The sequence below is a fragment of the Mauremys reevesii genome, linkage group 1, assembly GCF_016161935.1.
Source record: "Mauremys reevesii isolate NIE-2019 linkage group 1, ASM1616193v1, whole genome shotgun sequence".
Taxonomy (NCBI): domain Eukaryota; kingdom Metazoa; phylum Chordata; order Testudines; family Geoemydidae; genus Mauremys; species Mauremys reevesii.
Window position 1 is genome coordinate 39,507,898 of NC_052623.1, and position 16,836 is coordinate 39,524,733.

At 39.1% G+C, this 16,836-nt stretch overlaps 1 long non-coding RNA gene across 1 annotated transcript in view; it reads right to left on the reverse strand.

Moving 5' to 3' along the window:
- Nucleotides 1-559: 559 nt before the first annotated feature.
- Nucleotides 560-16,836, reverse strand: part of LOC120392786 — a 37,598-nt gene continuing 21,321 nt past the window's right edge. Inside the window, exons 3-5 of the long non-coding RNA XR_005591801.1 lie at nt 14,958-15,076; nt 849-880; nt 560-575 (exon numbers count right to left, since the gene is read on the reverse strand). This is a non-coding gene — a long non-coding RNA (uncharacterized LOC120392786). The remainder of the gene's footprint in view (nt 576-848; nt 881-14,957; nt 15,077-16,836) is intronic.

Here is a 16,836-nt window from a genome sequence, read left to right on the forward strand (position 1 = left end):
ACACACTGCTTCAGGTAGAATAAATAAACAGATTTATTAACTACAAAGATAGATTTTAAGTGATTATAAGTCAAAACATAACAAGTCAGATTCGGTCAAATGAAATAAGAGCAAAACGCATTCTAAGCTGATCTTAACACTTTCAGTGCCCTTACAAACTTAGATGCTTCTCATCACAGGCTGGCTGGTTGTTCTTCAGCCAAGCTCTTCCCATTGATCAGCGCTTCAGTTGCTTGGTGTGGTGTCCTTCTCCTTTAGTCCTTCTCATGGCTCTTCTCAGAACCCTTTCCAATTTATCAGCATCCTTTCTGAGTTGTGAGCACAAGAACTGGACACAGTATTCCAGCAGTGGTTGCTCCAGTGCCCAATACAAAGGTAAAATAACCTCTCTATTCCTACTCAAGATTCTTCTTTTTATGCATCCAAGGATTGCATTAGCCTTTTTGGCCACATCATCGCACTGAGAACTCATGTCCAGCTGATTATTCACCACAATCTCCATATCTTTTTTTAGAGTTAATACTTCCCCAGGATAGAGCCCCCCATCCTGTAAGTATGGCCTGCATTCTTTGTTCCTAGATAAAAAAATTTACATTTAGCCATTTTCAGAGTCAAATACCTATCATTAATTTCTTTTCCTAACAGAAACAATCCACAAAGCCCCAAATGGTGGCTAACCACTTGGGCTAAAAGTGGCAACAATATATTTGAGGACAATAATATAGACAAAAAATAACAAGGTCCGTCTTTCTTGAAATACTGAAATAATTTTTTTGCCTTACATACCTAGTATATAGAAGTCTTAAAAAAAGCTAGATAGAAAATTCTCAGGGTTATAGTTTACTTACAGGCTGGTTGGGCCAGATGATGTTCTTAGTTGCTTGAAAAACATAAGAAAATAAAAGAAAAACAACTATTGGCACCTGGAAAAAATTATTTGAACGGTTTATATCCTTGTTAAACCCACAAGCTCCTGGTAGTGAAATGCAGAGCACAATTCACAACAGGCCATCACTCATCCCACATTGCTATGTTTGGCACCATGAGCAGAGAGTGCTCCAAAGAGGGAACCCCTAAGGCAATATCCTCCAATAGATGTTTCAAACATTCCACCATTTGTGGTCAGAAGAGATATATGACACAGTATCTGTTACAGTGCAGCAAACCTACAGTGGATACATTCTTTCTATATCACAATTCCAAATCAGATATTATTTTAATTCCAAAAGGAATATAACTGCTGCAAAGGTTTTTAGGGAAGAAACATAATTGGCTCCTAGCCAGACAGCTTGTGCAGCCTGCTTTTTCATTTTATGGAGTCTCACTGGAAGTATGCTGCTGTTCTAATTAAACCTCAGGATTTTCTTCTGTTATGACAAGAACAAACCCCATGGTTCTACATGGGGACTGATCTTTTCATAATAAGCTCTGCCAGAGACTTGTCAGCCTTAACTCAGGTTGATCAGGGAATCCATCGAATATGTTGAGGTTAACGATGATAAAACCAGAGACTTTTTAATTTTTTACAGTTAACTTCAGTATAATGTATGATCTTTCCACTTACTGTCTTACTTAAATCTGTATCACTTTTTTTCTTTTAAAAATTGCTAACTATTTTGATAGTATAATAATGATTTGAACTTGTATAATATCTTATATTGGAGGATCTTACAGTGCTGCATGACAGTAGGCAATATTGGTTTAAAAAAGGGAAAACAGAAGCACAAAGAATAAATAAGTGTCCCCAGATCACAAAATGAGCTGGCGGCAGATATATAACCCATGACTCCTGCCTGCTAAGGCTAAATGCAGAGTGAGCTAAGTAAGTCCATGATAGGCTGCAGGGTCTATGCTGTAATTTACATTTTCCTCTGACTCTCTCAATGTGTACATCTCATTGATCTGGAGATCTACCACAGTCCCATAGATCTGGCCCTAACGAAGTAAATCTATGGGAGTGTAGAAGGTGTCTGTGTGTCAGCATATAGGAATTAAGGAGATTTAGGGGGCCCGTTACTGTTCCAGTTACCTCTGCTGCTGCTCTCATTGTGGGGGGATCGGGAGCAGGCTTGCAGTGCCACTATATCCCCGTCACTGTGCAAGTGGGCAGAGGGAGTGGGGAAGGGTGGATGATTTTACTCCGAGCCCCCTTGTCTCCATGTACCAGCAGCAGATACAATGACATACTCTTTATTCCACCCCCAGAGCAGAGTGAGACTTGGAGGGATATTGTGACTAGAGCGGGGCAAAATTTTTCAACCCTTTTTTGTTGAAAAATGGAGATTCAGCGACACTGAAACATTTTGCAAATTCATGTCGATTTCACCAAATTGTTTGTTGGGAAAAACCAAAACCAAAAAGCAACCAAAAATTTCAAAGAAATCAAAATGCTTTGGTTTGACATTTGTGAAACATAACACTTGACTTTTTTTCAAATTGAAATGACTTTTCAAAATTTCCTTTTGATTTTTTTTATGTTAAAATGCTCAAAATTGAAACACAATATTTTGTTTTGGCTCAAACGAACTAGTTCATTTGACCTGAAACTTCTTTTTAAAACTCTTCAATTTGCTGGATTTTTTTCACCAACAATTGTTTTTTGGGTTGACCCAAAACAGCTTTTTCCTGATTTTTAGACATGCCAGCAAACTGGAAAATCTGTTGTTTGGCACAATTCTAATTGTGACTCTTTGAGTATCAATCTCCCCTAGCAGGGTGCTCCTATGGCCGTGTCATGACTGATCCCTTATTTAGGTTCCCTTATATCACAACAGATTTTAAAGTAGCCATCCTTCAACAACAACGACAACAATAACAACAACAACCCCCTGCAAAAAAACCACCTTCAAAAGCAGACTTCAAAGAGAAACTGCAGAACTACAATTCATTTGCAAACTTAACACCATTAATTTGGGCTTGAATAGGGACTGGGAGTGGCTGGCTCACTACAAAAACAATTTCCCCTCTTCTTGGTATTGATACCTCCTCATCAGTTATTGGGAGTGGACCACATCCACCCTGATTGAATTGGCCTTGTCAACACTGGTTCTCCACTTGTAAGGTAACTCCCTTCTCTTCATGTGTCAGTATGTTTATGCCTGCATCTGTAATTTTCACTACATGCATCTGAAGAAGTGGGTTTTTTACCCATGAAAACTTATGCCCAAATAAATCTGTTAGTCTTTAAGGTGCCACCGGACTCCTCGTTATTTTTTTAGATCACAATGATAAGTTCAGAGGGGTATGTAAGTGATACCCCCCACATCAGATCCCCTTAGATTTATGTAACACTCTCTCTACTGCTGTTTAAGTGGGTTTAAATTGGTGTAATTTATATGTTGAAGACCAAGAAAGAAAAGGCATAAGAAGGTGTAAGTTAGAATAGTTACCACTCTGCTTTAACCTTCTTTGGGCTCCATGCCATGTAAATTATACCATTCTAGATTCCCTGGACAGAAGAGTGGTTGTAGTTAGTTGTAAAGGATTCTGAATGTCAGTGAGCTTATGTTAGTGTAAGGCAGTTAATATACACAATGAGTCTGATTCCCCTCTCCGTTACCCTAGTGTAAATCGGGAATACACTCCACTTAAGTTTATGAATTACATTGGTGTAGAAATAGTGTAAGGGAGAGCAGAATCAGAAGCCTGATCTCTGTGGGGACCATCCACCACCCAATGAAGTCAATACCATCTGACAACCTTTTGAGTTAAGGAAATGTTGGCACAGGAACAAATAGGTACAAACAGCCTCCCAATAGGTGCAGTGGGGGCAAAAAAAAGTATTTGTTTTAAGAGAGAAGTTGATACATTTATGAGGAGGATTGTGTGACATGGTTGCCTGAGATGGCAGGGGCTGAGCTTCATGGCCCATGAAGGTTATTTCCAATCCTATGTTTTATGTCTTAAATCTCATGCTTCAGTCAGTAATCTGTGGGGGTCAGGAAGGAAACGCCTCCCCATGATGCATTCTGATCTCCCCTCTCCTTCCTCTGAAGCATCAGAGATGGCCACAGATGGTGATAGGACACCAGGAGGCCTATAGCTCACCAAATCAATCCCCTGCCATTGCTGGAGCCTCAAGCATTGATGCCCTTTACTCCCTCCTATTCCCTGCTAGTGGCACACAAATGTTTGGTCTAATATAGGTCATTGCCGTTGATGCAGGGGTAACTGGGTAGAGTTTAGTGGCCTAGGATGTGCAGGAGGTCAGACTAGATGATCATAATGGTACCTTCTGGCCTTAAAAATCCATGAATCTATGCAAGTTTCTTTTAAATTCAAATAAATGAATATTAGTGGGCTACACATCCTCAACTCTATCATACAATATACACATAGAGTGCAATGTGACTGACCGTGATAGTCCAAGAATCTTACTCCTTTATTTCCTGACTTTCGAGTGTTTAAACCCATATCTTTAACATTGTGTAACTGACATAAATGTTTGATATTTTAAATTACAGGGTCTTCACCCTCTTCTTGCTACTCTACTGGTTTAACAATCATATAAGGAATCTTAGGCATTTAAAATTAAACATATAACATCAATATTAAATCTTAATGGTTTTCTTCTGACTTTTAACTGGCCTTCAAGCCAAATGGAAACTATTTATTTATTCATTTAGAATGCATTTTTAAATGATTTAAAAATCAGAGGAGAATTTAATATTTAAACAAAATTTTTAATATTTATATGCTGGAATAGATTTTATGATTGTTAAGGTCAACAGAATGGAGACTGGCTAAATAAATTCAAATAAATACACAAATAAATACATTAAAAAAGTCTCCATTCTACTTCAGTTTTGGCTGAGTGTCTCTATAATGTATGTAAATGCTTAAAAGTATATTCAGTCTTAATTATTTTGCTTTCAATTGTCAATGCAATATTAATGTTGGTTGAAAGCTTGTTCAATTTTCTTTTGCATACAAGTCCCACCCTTTTACTGTTCCCATAATTACAGACCCAGTTCTGCAGTCCTTGCCCACCCAAAGTTTCCACTGACATCAGTTGTAAAGTGAATCACATCCATGGGAAATTTGGCCTCAGGGAGAGGACACAGAAATATGAACGTCAATCTAAAACTTTGTTTTTATTATTTTATTATATTAAGTAATTTGTCTTTGGGTCCAGCCAATTGCAGGCCTCAAGCAATGGGGAGGAAAAGTCAGATCTCAGCCACCTTTCTGCTCCCTTGATCCTGGGGCCAGTCAGCAGCCTGTTATTGTAACTCAGAGCATGAGATGTCCAGCCCTTCCTTACTTCCAGTTTGGCTAGAAATTCTTTGTACCATAAAACAGCCTTTTGGTTCTTCCCTTTCTGAATCTGGGCAAAACCAACCAAGACATGCAGAAGTATACAAAGCTACTTAATACCAAACCTACCCAAACATTTCTGAACCTGAAGGTTTTGTTCATTTTATTCATATTTCTCAGATACCGCAGTGACAAGCATGGTAGAAAAAATGGTTATTCAACACTAGTTAGAATCTGCCTTCTGCTATGAACTTTACCTTTTGGATTATCAAGCCTAGTACACAAACTGTTCCTCTTTTGCTGTCATTAAGTGGTTTTACATGATGTGCTGGGGGAAATATTCTCTCTCTCTCTGATTTCCATCGCTCAGTTCTTTGGAACCAAACTCAGAAAAAAATCTTTATTGACACCACTGGGAGTTCTGCCTCGTTAAATCTGAGTAAGGCCTTCAGGACTTGGCCCAATGATTCTGTATCTCCATTACTCCCTGTGGGTACTGTACACAGTTAGCATCTGATGCCACATCTTGATCCACTCATAGAAAAAGAAAGAGTGTAAGATGCATTTTTCCTTCACTGCTTCTCAGCATTCCCAATGGAAATATTTTACTCTGAAACTTAGTGCATTGTCTGGTCCACTAAGGCCACCTAAGTGGTGCAAAGTTGATGTAAAGCTGCTGGTGATGAGCAGTGGAGAATTCCCCCTGTGTAGGTGAACTTTCTGCCCCCTATTCCAGCTACCCTTCATCCTCAGTACAGGGGTGGATATCAAGGGTGTTCCAGGGGAGTAGTGTGGCAGGGAAGGGAGTGGGCATGGCAGAGCAGAACTCCTCTATGTCTGATCCTCCACTCTGATAAAGTCCTTGAGGATGCAAGGTCCCCAGTGGTGTAAGTGAGAGCTGCTCTCTTATCCTTTGTGGTAGGAGAGCCAGGCTCAGAAAGCCACAACCAACTTCCTGATGACATTCCACTATGCTTAAGTAGACTTCAGGTTGTGTGGAGAATCTGCCCCAGTGTCTCAAGTCTAATCATAATAATAATTGAGTCCAAGTCTCATTTAAAAAGAAAACAACTTCACCAATTGTAGGTGTCACTGGTACTCACCAGATTACGTTGTAAAACTAACTCTTCTGTAATCTGAAGCATGAAATAATTTGGCACCATTGCTGGCCTGTCAACTGGAGAAAAGCTCAGTGCACCAAGCCAAGAGGGTTTGCACAATTACGCAACACTCTAAAATACTTGATTACATAGGCTATGTCTACACTAGAGAGCTTACAACGGAACAGTAGTACTGATTCAGCCGTGCATCTCTAAGATCTCTCATGTAGCCGCTCCATGCCGATGGGAAAGAGCTGTCCTGTCGACACAATTAATCTACCCCAAAACGGTAGTTATATTGCTGGAGAAGCTCTCCCACCAATATAGCACTGTGCACACTAGCGCTTATGCCGGCGTAACTTATGTCATTCATGGGGTGGAATACTCACACCCCTGAGCAACATAAGTTTTGCTGACATCAGTGGTAGTGTAGACATAGCCATAGAAAGAGAACAAGAGAATATCAGAAGTGTCCCACTCGCAAAGGGATAGAAACAAGTGAGGAATGATTAGGAAAAAAAATAATATAGTTGAAGTAAACATGAGAAAAATGTTGCCCTTTATTTTTTTGATAGATAGACTTTTTAGTAAAATCCGAACATTAAAATATATTTTTCTAATTAGCTCTTTCTTTAATACTTCATAGGCATATCTAAGATTTTCATGCTATGGAGCATAATTCAGTCAAGTTCATGCAGCTGATTGTCCTTACCCATGTGATTTGATCAATTCCTTCCCTCAATGCTATTGAACTGAGGCCACTGCATACTGTCCTCACTTAGTGAGCCAAACCCAGCAGCTCTCAGTCATAGAAAACCCCCACTAAAGTTTTATAAGAGGAAGTTTTGCCTCTGCACAGAGAGGATGGAGCAAGAATATCAGGATTTGAGTCAAGGCATAGTGCACAAAAATCCCATTATTAGTAAAAGGAGGATCACCTTTTAAGTACAGGTCATTTTTGTGTTCATTAATATGTGGAAGGGGAGTCATCATTTGTTGCTTTGGTTAGAGGCATCGTGGAATGAAAATGCAAATATCTGAGGATGGAACTGCACAGGATGGTGGATACATACATGCAGTCCTATGTCTCATTTACTCCACTGGGGATTTCACATAAGTGAGGACCGCCGAATTCTGTTTATCAAAGGTACGTATATTACTTCCATGACCGTTGCATCTGAGCACATCACAGTCTTTAGTGTATTTATCCTCACAGCATCTCTGTGAGGTAGGGCAGTGCTATTACTCCCATTTCTCAGACTAGAACTGAAGCACAGAGAATAAATGACTTGCCCTAGATCACATGGAATCTGGAATAGAACAAGGAATTAAATCTAGGTCTCCCTAGTCCCAGGCTAAGGCCCTAACCATTGGACCATCCTTTCTCCCTTGTTCCTTAATAAAAACAGCCAGCATATTGAAGATGTACATTTTGCAGCTATCTGACATAATGGAAAAAATATATCAAGAGCCCAGCCTGGAAATAATCAATTAGCAGTTGTGGCACTATGGAATAGGGAAGAGGTGAAACTGATATAGCCTGTAGTTCTAAATAGTGGGTGGAATCATGTATGAAAGTCAAGCTGCGAAGCTAAATTTCAGCTGATGAGTTCTATAAGGAAGTAGATAAGAAATATATTGACTGGCCAGAACTCATCCTTTTCTGGGAAAAGCTGACAATTCAGCAAAAACCTGTGATGTGTTGCCAACATTTTAACAAGGGACTCCTATAAAAATTGTTTCATTCCTGGCCTGCAATAAATCCTGTGTGCCAACAGTGCTGCCTGGGGAATCTATTAATTTTGTTTTCCTATTTAATCAAAATTCCTTACTCATAACCATAAACAAGGAGGCAAAAACACCCTCAAAAACACAAGAATAAAACACTTGGCCAACTAACATGTGAAATGCACTTTAAGAGGAATACTGTTCCTAGAAAATATAACGTCCATATTGTGCAAAACTTGTATTCAGCACTTGCTCATTGTGTTCAGCTTGTGTGATTTCAAATGTGGGAATGGGGCTGAAGATCTTGAAGGGACTTCCCATATCTTTCCATTGGAATTTTTTAAAACAATCCCTGACGCTTGGTGCTTTCCAAATGCTTGAATGAAAGGCTAAGTCAGGGGAGGTATGAAATCCAGTACAGGCAGAGAAATTTTCCCAGCCCTCTCTCAATTTTAGTGGAGAAACTTAAAATGTGGTTTGTGAAACTCTCAAAGAACCCACTTATTTGGAACATTCAAACATCTGAGTGTTAATATACATTCCTGGCTAAAAAGCTATATTAGCTGGAGTAAAGTTGTGAGTGCATATCAGTATTTTAGGCCAAAAAAAGAATGGCACAATTATCCCTGACGTAAACATTACAAACCAAGGAAATTGTGAGTAACAGTTAAACTTACAAGAAACCCAAACAAATTAAGGCCTGAAAACACACAGGTAAGGTATTTAGACAACCTTAACTCTGCCTTACAGTGATGCTAGGAGAGAAAAAATGTAACCCCCTTCCCTTCCAGCCTTTAGAAATCTGTTCCATCTTATTTGGAACCACAGACACTAAATTGCTTTTATCATAACAATACAGGGCCAAATTGTAATACTCTTACTCATGCTGAATGCTATTCTATACCATGACTAGTCCAATCAAAATCAACAGGGATATTGACTTGTTGCTTGACTTTGGGTAAGTTGCTTTTCCTCTCTGTGCCTCAATTTCTCCTACCACCCTTTGTCGATTTCGATTATAAGCCTTTCAGGGCAAGGGCCATCTCTTAGTATGTATTTGTACAGCACCTAGCACAATGAGATCCAGATCTTAGTAGTGCCGAACGGTATTAACATACTATAAATAATAAATTATAATACTGATATATCAAGTAACTGTTTTAGGCCAATGTGGAGCAATGATGTATTTTAATTAGTATATTTTATGTGCCTGAAGCTTTCATGACCACATTATCAAATTTAAAAAAAGTGTCAACAGCGCGTATGCTACCTGCTTCTTTTTGCATACAGGGAAATAATGTGACAAAACTCTCAGGCAATGGAACATACGTAATGGAATGCAGGTATTTCCCTGTTGCCTTCAGTTATGTGAAATTGTGTGATGAAGAATGTGCAGGGCCCAACTTGGCCAGATAAAAAAAATAAAAAAACACTGAGGGCTATGGTGTTCTGCCATGGATGTATTTGGCACAATACATGTACCATCATGTGGCATCACTAAAAGATATTGCACTGTTCTCTTTAAAAAGAAAACAAAATAGCAGAGGCTGCTCTGTTGTATGACTAATAGCAGAGTTCTGAGGAGATACTTCAAATCCAATTTAAAAATCTTAGCTGCACAAAAGATGGCATACAAGTTGAAAAGAATAAAAGAAACTATGTTTTTCACAGAGTTAAAAGTAAAGATGCCTTTGATACAAAAACACTGAGCTGTTTCTCAAATGCAATAATTCTGTCCAAGTAAGGTGTTTTTCTAAAAATTATGGGTAATGATAGGTGGTTTATTTTAAAAAGGGACATACCTATGCCTGTTCAATAGAAAAAAGTAAATCTCTACCTGTAACAAATTAAATGGCAAAAAATATAGTTAACAAAGAGTTAAGGTTACCCAGTAATCACTCACACCCTTCCAGAATGAGTTCAGCAAAACTCAAACTTCTGCAAATCAGGAACTGCAGAGTTAAGATAAACATCCAGAGAGACATGGCCCCTATCTCTCAGTTCACCTCAGGGTGGGCAGGGAGATGGGCTCAGACCCCCCTGGAAAGGCAGTAGGCCTCAGCTCCTGGCAACACAAGAGTGGGGCTCAGACACTACCACTGGGGGCAGTTAACCCCTGCTACCTCTGTCTGCTCATGCTCAGTGAGAATAAGCACATGAGGGTTGTGTTGAGCCTAACTGCAGAAGCAAAACCTTTTCCAAATAACATTTTAATTTGATTTCCACCAAAGGGCTGGTCGGTACCCGACCCTGGGGTAACCCTTGAGCACTGGACACTCTGGGGCGATGATCTGAGCTTTGGTTTGAACTCTATTAGTGAGCCCAAAAAATGTCTCCAGAATCTGTCAACTTTAAGAAAAGCTGTTTTTCCTGCAGGGGCTGTATCTTGGGATCCCCTTGGTCAAATGGCCTCCAAATTGGATCACTAACAAAACCTTGTGACCTCATGAGGTGCACCACATTTCAAAGTAATCCATTTAGCCATATGGATTTTAGATCACTTAGAAGAGTTGAGCTTGAAACAGAAAGATGATCTTAACCTTAACAATAGAAGAGCTGTTGCTTTGCTATAGTGTCTCTGATAGCCCTGTAACCGGAATATCAAGTAAAAACTAACTGGTAGTGGCAGAGTTAAAGATTTTTAAAAAGTTAAATGAAGACCCTAGACAGATTAACAACCAAAAATCAAGTAAATTAACCAAATGTTAGCATGTAGAGAAGGAGAAGTGCTGGCTGGCCTTTCTGTTTCCATATTGCCCTCTTAGAAGAGAGAAGGAGATATAATACAGTAATAACACTTACTGACCCACCTCACAGGGATATTGTGAAGATTCATTAAGTAATATTCCTACAGCACTTAGAGGATTGGAAATTTTATATAAGTTTAAGTTTTATACCACTAATATAGTCTCTCAAAGCAAATATCTATATCCAGCAAGAAAGATAATCTATATGAGAGCAGCGCAAGGAGAAGATGGGGCTTGAGAGGAAAAGAGAAATAAAGAGAAGGAGGAGCACATCACAAGAAGAAGGCATAGAAATCAAAGCTGGAAATCACAAAAAGTCCTGTTGTACAGAGGATATAATGGAAATGCTAGCATTGTAGCCTCCAATATAAATATATTTATTACTTATTATTAGTTACCTGCAACAAAGGAATTTGGCACAGGTTTTTTTAAAAAGTTAAATTAATAAAACTCAACTTTTAGCATACAACAAAATCACCTCCCCACATTTTCCCAAGATCTTTAGGAGCGTGTTTCAGAAGTAGAAAAGTTAGACTTACATTGTAGGGCTGGCTGGAAAATAATCCAGTTTTGTGAAAAAAACTAAGGTTTTGAAATTTGCTTTAGTTCATTATTTTTGTGGTAACACAGAGACAGCAAACGTTTTCATCCCTGATCCCTCTGAATCAGGCAAAGCAGGGATGTATCAGTTTAGAATGAAAATTTAATCAGGAGTATTCCTCAGGTCCAAGATGCACAAGAGAATAGCCAATAGCCTGGTGATTAGAGAACTCCCTAGGATGTGTGAAACTCAGGTCTGCTCTGCCTGATTCAGAGAAGGAACATGGACCTGGATCTCCCCTATCCCCCAATCAGGATTTTGTACAAACCTCGGCTTTCTAAGCACTCCAGTGACCTGCAGTGGGGGGTCCTGCATAGCATCATAGCAGCCAATCATTTCATGCACCATATTACCCCCGAGGGGTCTGCGCACTGCCCCTTCTGTCCAGCTCCAGACAGGGTGTTTTATCTTTTCCTACACTGCCCTTGTTTGACTCTTTTTGCAGCACCTTCTCTGCAGTTTTAGACTGGTTTTCTCCAAGCTCCTGTTTGTTCTTGGAACGAGATACAGTGCTCGCAGTCAGTCATTTTCCTGCCTGGCTAACTGTTTGCTGGGTCAGGCAAAACTAGCTGTTTTGAAGTGTCACCAGAACAGAATGGACTACAGGAGTGTAACATGCTAGGGCTGTTCCGTACACTGATTGTGGCCCAGCTGCAGATTGATTACACCTTTTCGAAGGTGACTTGTAACCTGTACACTTTTTGGTTGACTTAATATGTTAACAATATCATTAGTGAACTTGGTGGTGATGGTGCTTTAGTGAACCACGCTTAATATTTGCTTTAGATGTGTTTTGCTTTTTTATTCCTATCTCTGTGGGTATATATTGTAATGTAATAGCATTTTAAAAGGTTTTTATGTGGTTTAATGTAAAGCAGTCCAGCTTAGCAGAGGAGAAAAGAGCTTGCAGAAGGCAGAGCCCAAAGCGTCAAAACATCACCTTTAAATGTGACAGATACGGCAGAGATTGTCTCTCTTGAGTGAGTCTCTTCAGCCACAGCCGCAGTTGCCATAAAACCAACTGAGTAAATTCCTTACCTCTCAGGGGCGCATATACATGGTCTCTCGAGACTGAAGGATGCCTACTCCTAGTATGATTTTATGTGAATAAAGATGTCTCTCATATCATATCTCTCTCGTTTTTTTTCTGTGAAAAATTTCAAGACCTCAAAATTTTCACAGAATTCCTACTTTGCAGCCAGTCCTACTGAATAGGTACAGATTTTAATTCGTAGTGCTTTGGTGAACTTATTCTTAAGCACATTCTTAAAAATTAAGAATTTGTTTAAGTGCTTCCTTGAATCAGGCCTTAGAATTGTGCATTCCCCTCATTCAGCATCCTGATCAATTTATAGGTAAACGAGAGACAGGATTAGAATAAAAAATGATCTTGACAAACTGGAGGATTGGTTGGAAATCAACAAGATAAAGTAAGACTGATCAGTTGTTCTGATTTAGAAAGTTTTTCCTAATAAGCATAGTTAAGAGCTGGAATAGGTTTACAAGACAGGGTGTGAAATCACCATCTTTGGGGGTTTTAAAGAACAGGTCAGACAAACACCTGTCAGGGATAGTCTAGATTTACTTGGTTTTGCCTCAGTGCAGAGGGCTGGACTTGAAGACTTCTTGAGGGCCCTTCCAGCCGTACAATTGATCACCAGCCTCTTTATAAACAGCCCTTAACATATCTGAAGAGTGTTGTCAGGCCCTTCCTGTGGCACTCTGTACCTCAAAGTAGCATTCCGGACCCCCCATAGTCACCATGGTGATATGACTATGATATGTTTTGTACAATGCCTGCCTTGTGAGGTATTATTTTAAAAGTCTTGATCTGTTGAACATTAATATACTGTTGGATTGTATGTCCTATCATGGTATGTGAAGTTACGCAGCATTACTATGTGTGTTACTGAAATATGTTGTGAGGTTGGGAACACCCACAAGCAACCTTAAAGTTACAACAAAGAACCAACCAGACATGTGCTGATGGCCCATTAAAGGGAATCCACTCTCCCAAAAAGCCATCCCAGAGATTTCTCAGAGAGAGCATGTAGGCAATGGAGACTGCCTATCCAATGGGGGCTGTTTAACTCCCATGTCACAGCAAGGAACTTTCTGGCAAGTTTGGACATTCCAGTCTATCTTGCCACCCAGGCAAGCAAGACTAAGTGATAAATGGTCATTTACACCAAAGATCACAAAATATTCAGGTTGCTCCCAGGCCCAAGCAACCAGTCACTTGCTCCAAGTCAATCTGTACCTCAGACCTCACACCAAAGATAACACTTTAAGCCAATCCTATAGTAAACTAACTAAAGATTTATTAACTAGGAAAAAAGAAATGAGAGAGTTATTTACAGGTTAAAGCAGGCAACACATATACACAAATGAGTCGGTCTATGGTTCCAAAAGCTGACAGAGCTCACACAATGCACAGTCAACCTGTGGAACTCCTTGCCAGAGGATGTTGTGAAGGCCAAAACTATAATGGGGTTGAAAAAAATAACTAGATAAATTCATGAAGGATAAGTCCATAAATGGCTATGAGCCAGGGTGGGCAGCGATGATGTCCCTAGCCTTTTGCCAGATGCCCGTTGAAGCTACACAATAAGTCATTTGCCTTCAGTGGGCCATCTTGTGTGCAGGGTGAGTATTTTACCTTAATCAATGCTGCTTTTCCTGCTTGATGAGTTACACAATTACAGAAGTTTACAATGAAAACACTCAAAATAACTTTATGCCATGGGCTATGGAGATTATATGTAAGATCAACACATGCAGCATCTTACAAGCATTTCATAAAGTCTAAACGCATTCTTATCAACTTAACATCTAATATCTATTTTGATAATGCTAACACATAGGTAAGCAAGACTGGTTTCCAACTATACATTTGTAAGTCTTCAGTATGGTCTGGAGCCTTGGCATGAGCTGGCACCTGGTCTGCCAGCATTGCAGTAGGTATTATATTTGCTTTTCTCCAGTCTTCTGAGACCTCGCCCATCCTCAATGGATTCTTGAAGATAGTTGCTAACAATTCCAAGATTGCTTCAGTTCCTTAAGTACCGCAAGGCAAATTTCATCAGGGCCAACTGACTTAAAGAATGTTTAGCTAAGTTAAGTTTTTCTTTTCCTACTTTGGCTTGTGTTCCGTTCCCTCTGTTGTTAATATTAATTGTGTTCAAAATAGGGTCACCATTAACCTTTTTCTGAGACTGAAGCAAAATAGTCATTAAACAACTCAGCCTTCCTGTTGTTATCAGTTATTAGCTCTCCTTCCCTGCTAAGTAAAAGGGCTACACTTTCTTTCCTCTTTTTCTTGCTTCTAATATATGTAAAGAATCTCTTCTTATTGCCTTTAATGTCCCTTGGTAGGCATAATTCATTTTGGGCCTGAGTCTTTCTGATTTTAGCCCTACATGTTTGTGCTATTCTTTTGGACTCCTCCACAGCAATTTGTCCAAGTTTTCACCTGTGTAACATATATCTGTAATATTACGTATATAATTATTGTAATATACCTACCTTTCTGTATTCTTCCAAAGAAAAAAAGGTTGAAAGTAGATATATGAGTGTATTTAATGAGCAGTGGTAATCTGAATTGGTATATTTAGAAAAATGCAAACTGCTGAAGAAGGGAACACCTGGTAATTGTAGAACAGAGAAAAAAAATCAGAATGGACACAGAAAATAATTTTTAATGCAGAAAATAATACTTTGAAATGGAGAGGTATCTCCTGAGATTAACTGTGCCAAAACTCCGCAGTCATTCATTGCGGTACTCTAAGTGAAATAGAACACAAATGAACAAGCCTTCATGGGTTACCTCATTTCCAAATAATTATTACTTTTCTTAAATTGATTTATCTTGGTATGGACTCATATTGGCAAGGCCTTATTGAATTATTGTATACCATAGCTATATCCCCAGAGACAACAGAATTGACTAGATCTGAAGCATGTTCCCATAAAAGGAAATGCAAAAAATTATCAATGTGACAGTGCTTTGTGACATTTCATCAATCAAGAAGAAATCTTTGTGGAATACTACTACAAGAGATTAATGCATTTTATTTTTATATGACTTTCATTAAGGGAATTTGAATAATTTAATTTGAAAGAATGCTCAGGTGATTTTTTTAAATAGTTTTTTTTTCTCTTCATTTTTTATAATGTCATATGAGAAACCAGGAAATAACTTCCTCTACTGATTTTTCTTTTCCCACAGAAAGAATTTTAGTTGTTCTCCTGTGGCTTCAATGCAGTTGAAATGATTATGATGACTTTTATTTAATCACAATATCTTAAATCTATGGGGAAAGCACCTCATGTTGCCAAAATAGTTTTATTTTGGTTGCTGTCAGAACATCTGCATTATTTCAGTGCTGGCTTCAGGAAAACAGATGTGTCTTCATGGGTTATATGAAATTAGTGCTTACTATTTTAGTGTTCTATCCTGGGATTTCAAAAGGGGATTTTCAAAGAAAGTTAGGTGTTTGACTCCTTTGAGCATGTTTGAAAATTCCATCCATAATTCCGTGAGTTTAAAAGGGTAAAAATTAGCTTCATTTCTGGGTGGTGTACACCACTGACCATATTATTAGATATAAACTAGGGACAAAGGGATGCAGGTTGATCCCTGTCCCAAAGAACTTACACTCCAAGCGGACTGTGCAACACTTCCACAGGCTGAGTAGTCCCTTACTCACTGAGTCATGCCATTCAGATTAATGGGGCTACGTGTGGAATAAGGTGTTCACTCAATGTGATTAAAGACATTGATAAGTCTGAGACATAATTAGTAATATGAATAGCGTTTAATGAAGTATCTCATGACACCAAGGGAGAGTGACCCCAACAGAGCCACCTTTGCCACAGTATCCTCCCATTTCTTAAGTCACTGACTCATTTTTCCAGTCTGCTCCTCCTGCATTTCCTTGTTCCTTACTTTTCCACTCTCCTTTCCCTCCCTCCAATGTATCTATCTAATTTTAGCCCATGACTCATTCCCTTTCCATTTTCTCATGCTCGCCCAGTCTCCAGTAAACCCCCTTCCTTGTCCTATATCCCATTCCCCTACTTAACATTTCAAATAATTAAAATGATAAAGTGACAATCTCTCTCTCTCCAAAATACCATTTGTGTCATGACACAAAGTAATCACATTACCTTGTACTGGGTAACTTCTCCTTCATTCAGTTTTTCCTAATTTAGGTTAAAAATTCTTTAGGAGCAGATACCTTAGCCCAGATGCTGAGCTGCAGCTGAGGAGTCCTTGGTATAACTCAGACAGGATACCAAACAAAGGCAGCTGTAAAACACCATAGTGCTCCTCCCATAATCCTGAGGTTGTCTTAGTACCAGTCAGGTCCCTGGGGAAACTTAGAACAGTCTGAAGGCTTGC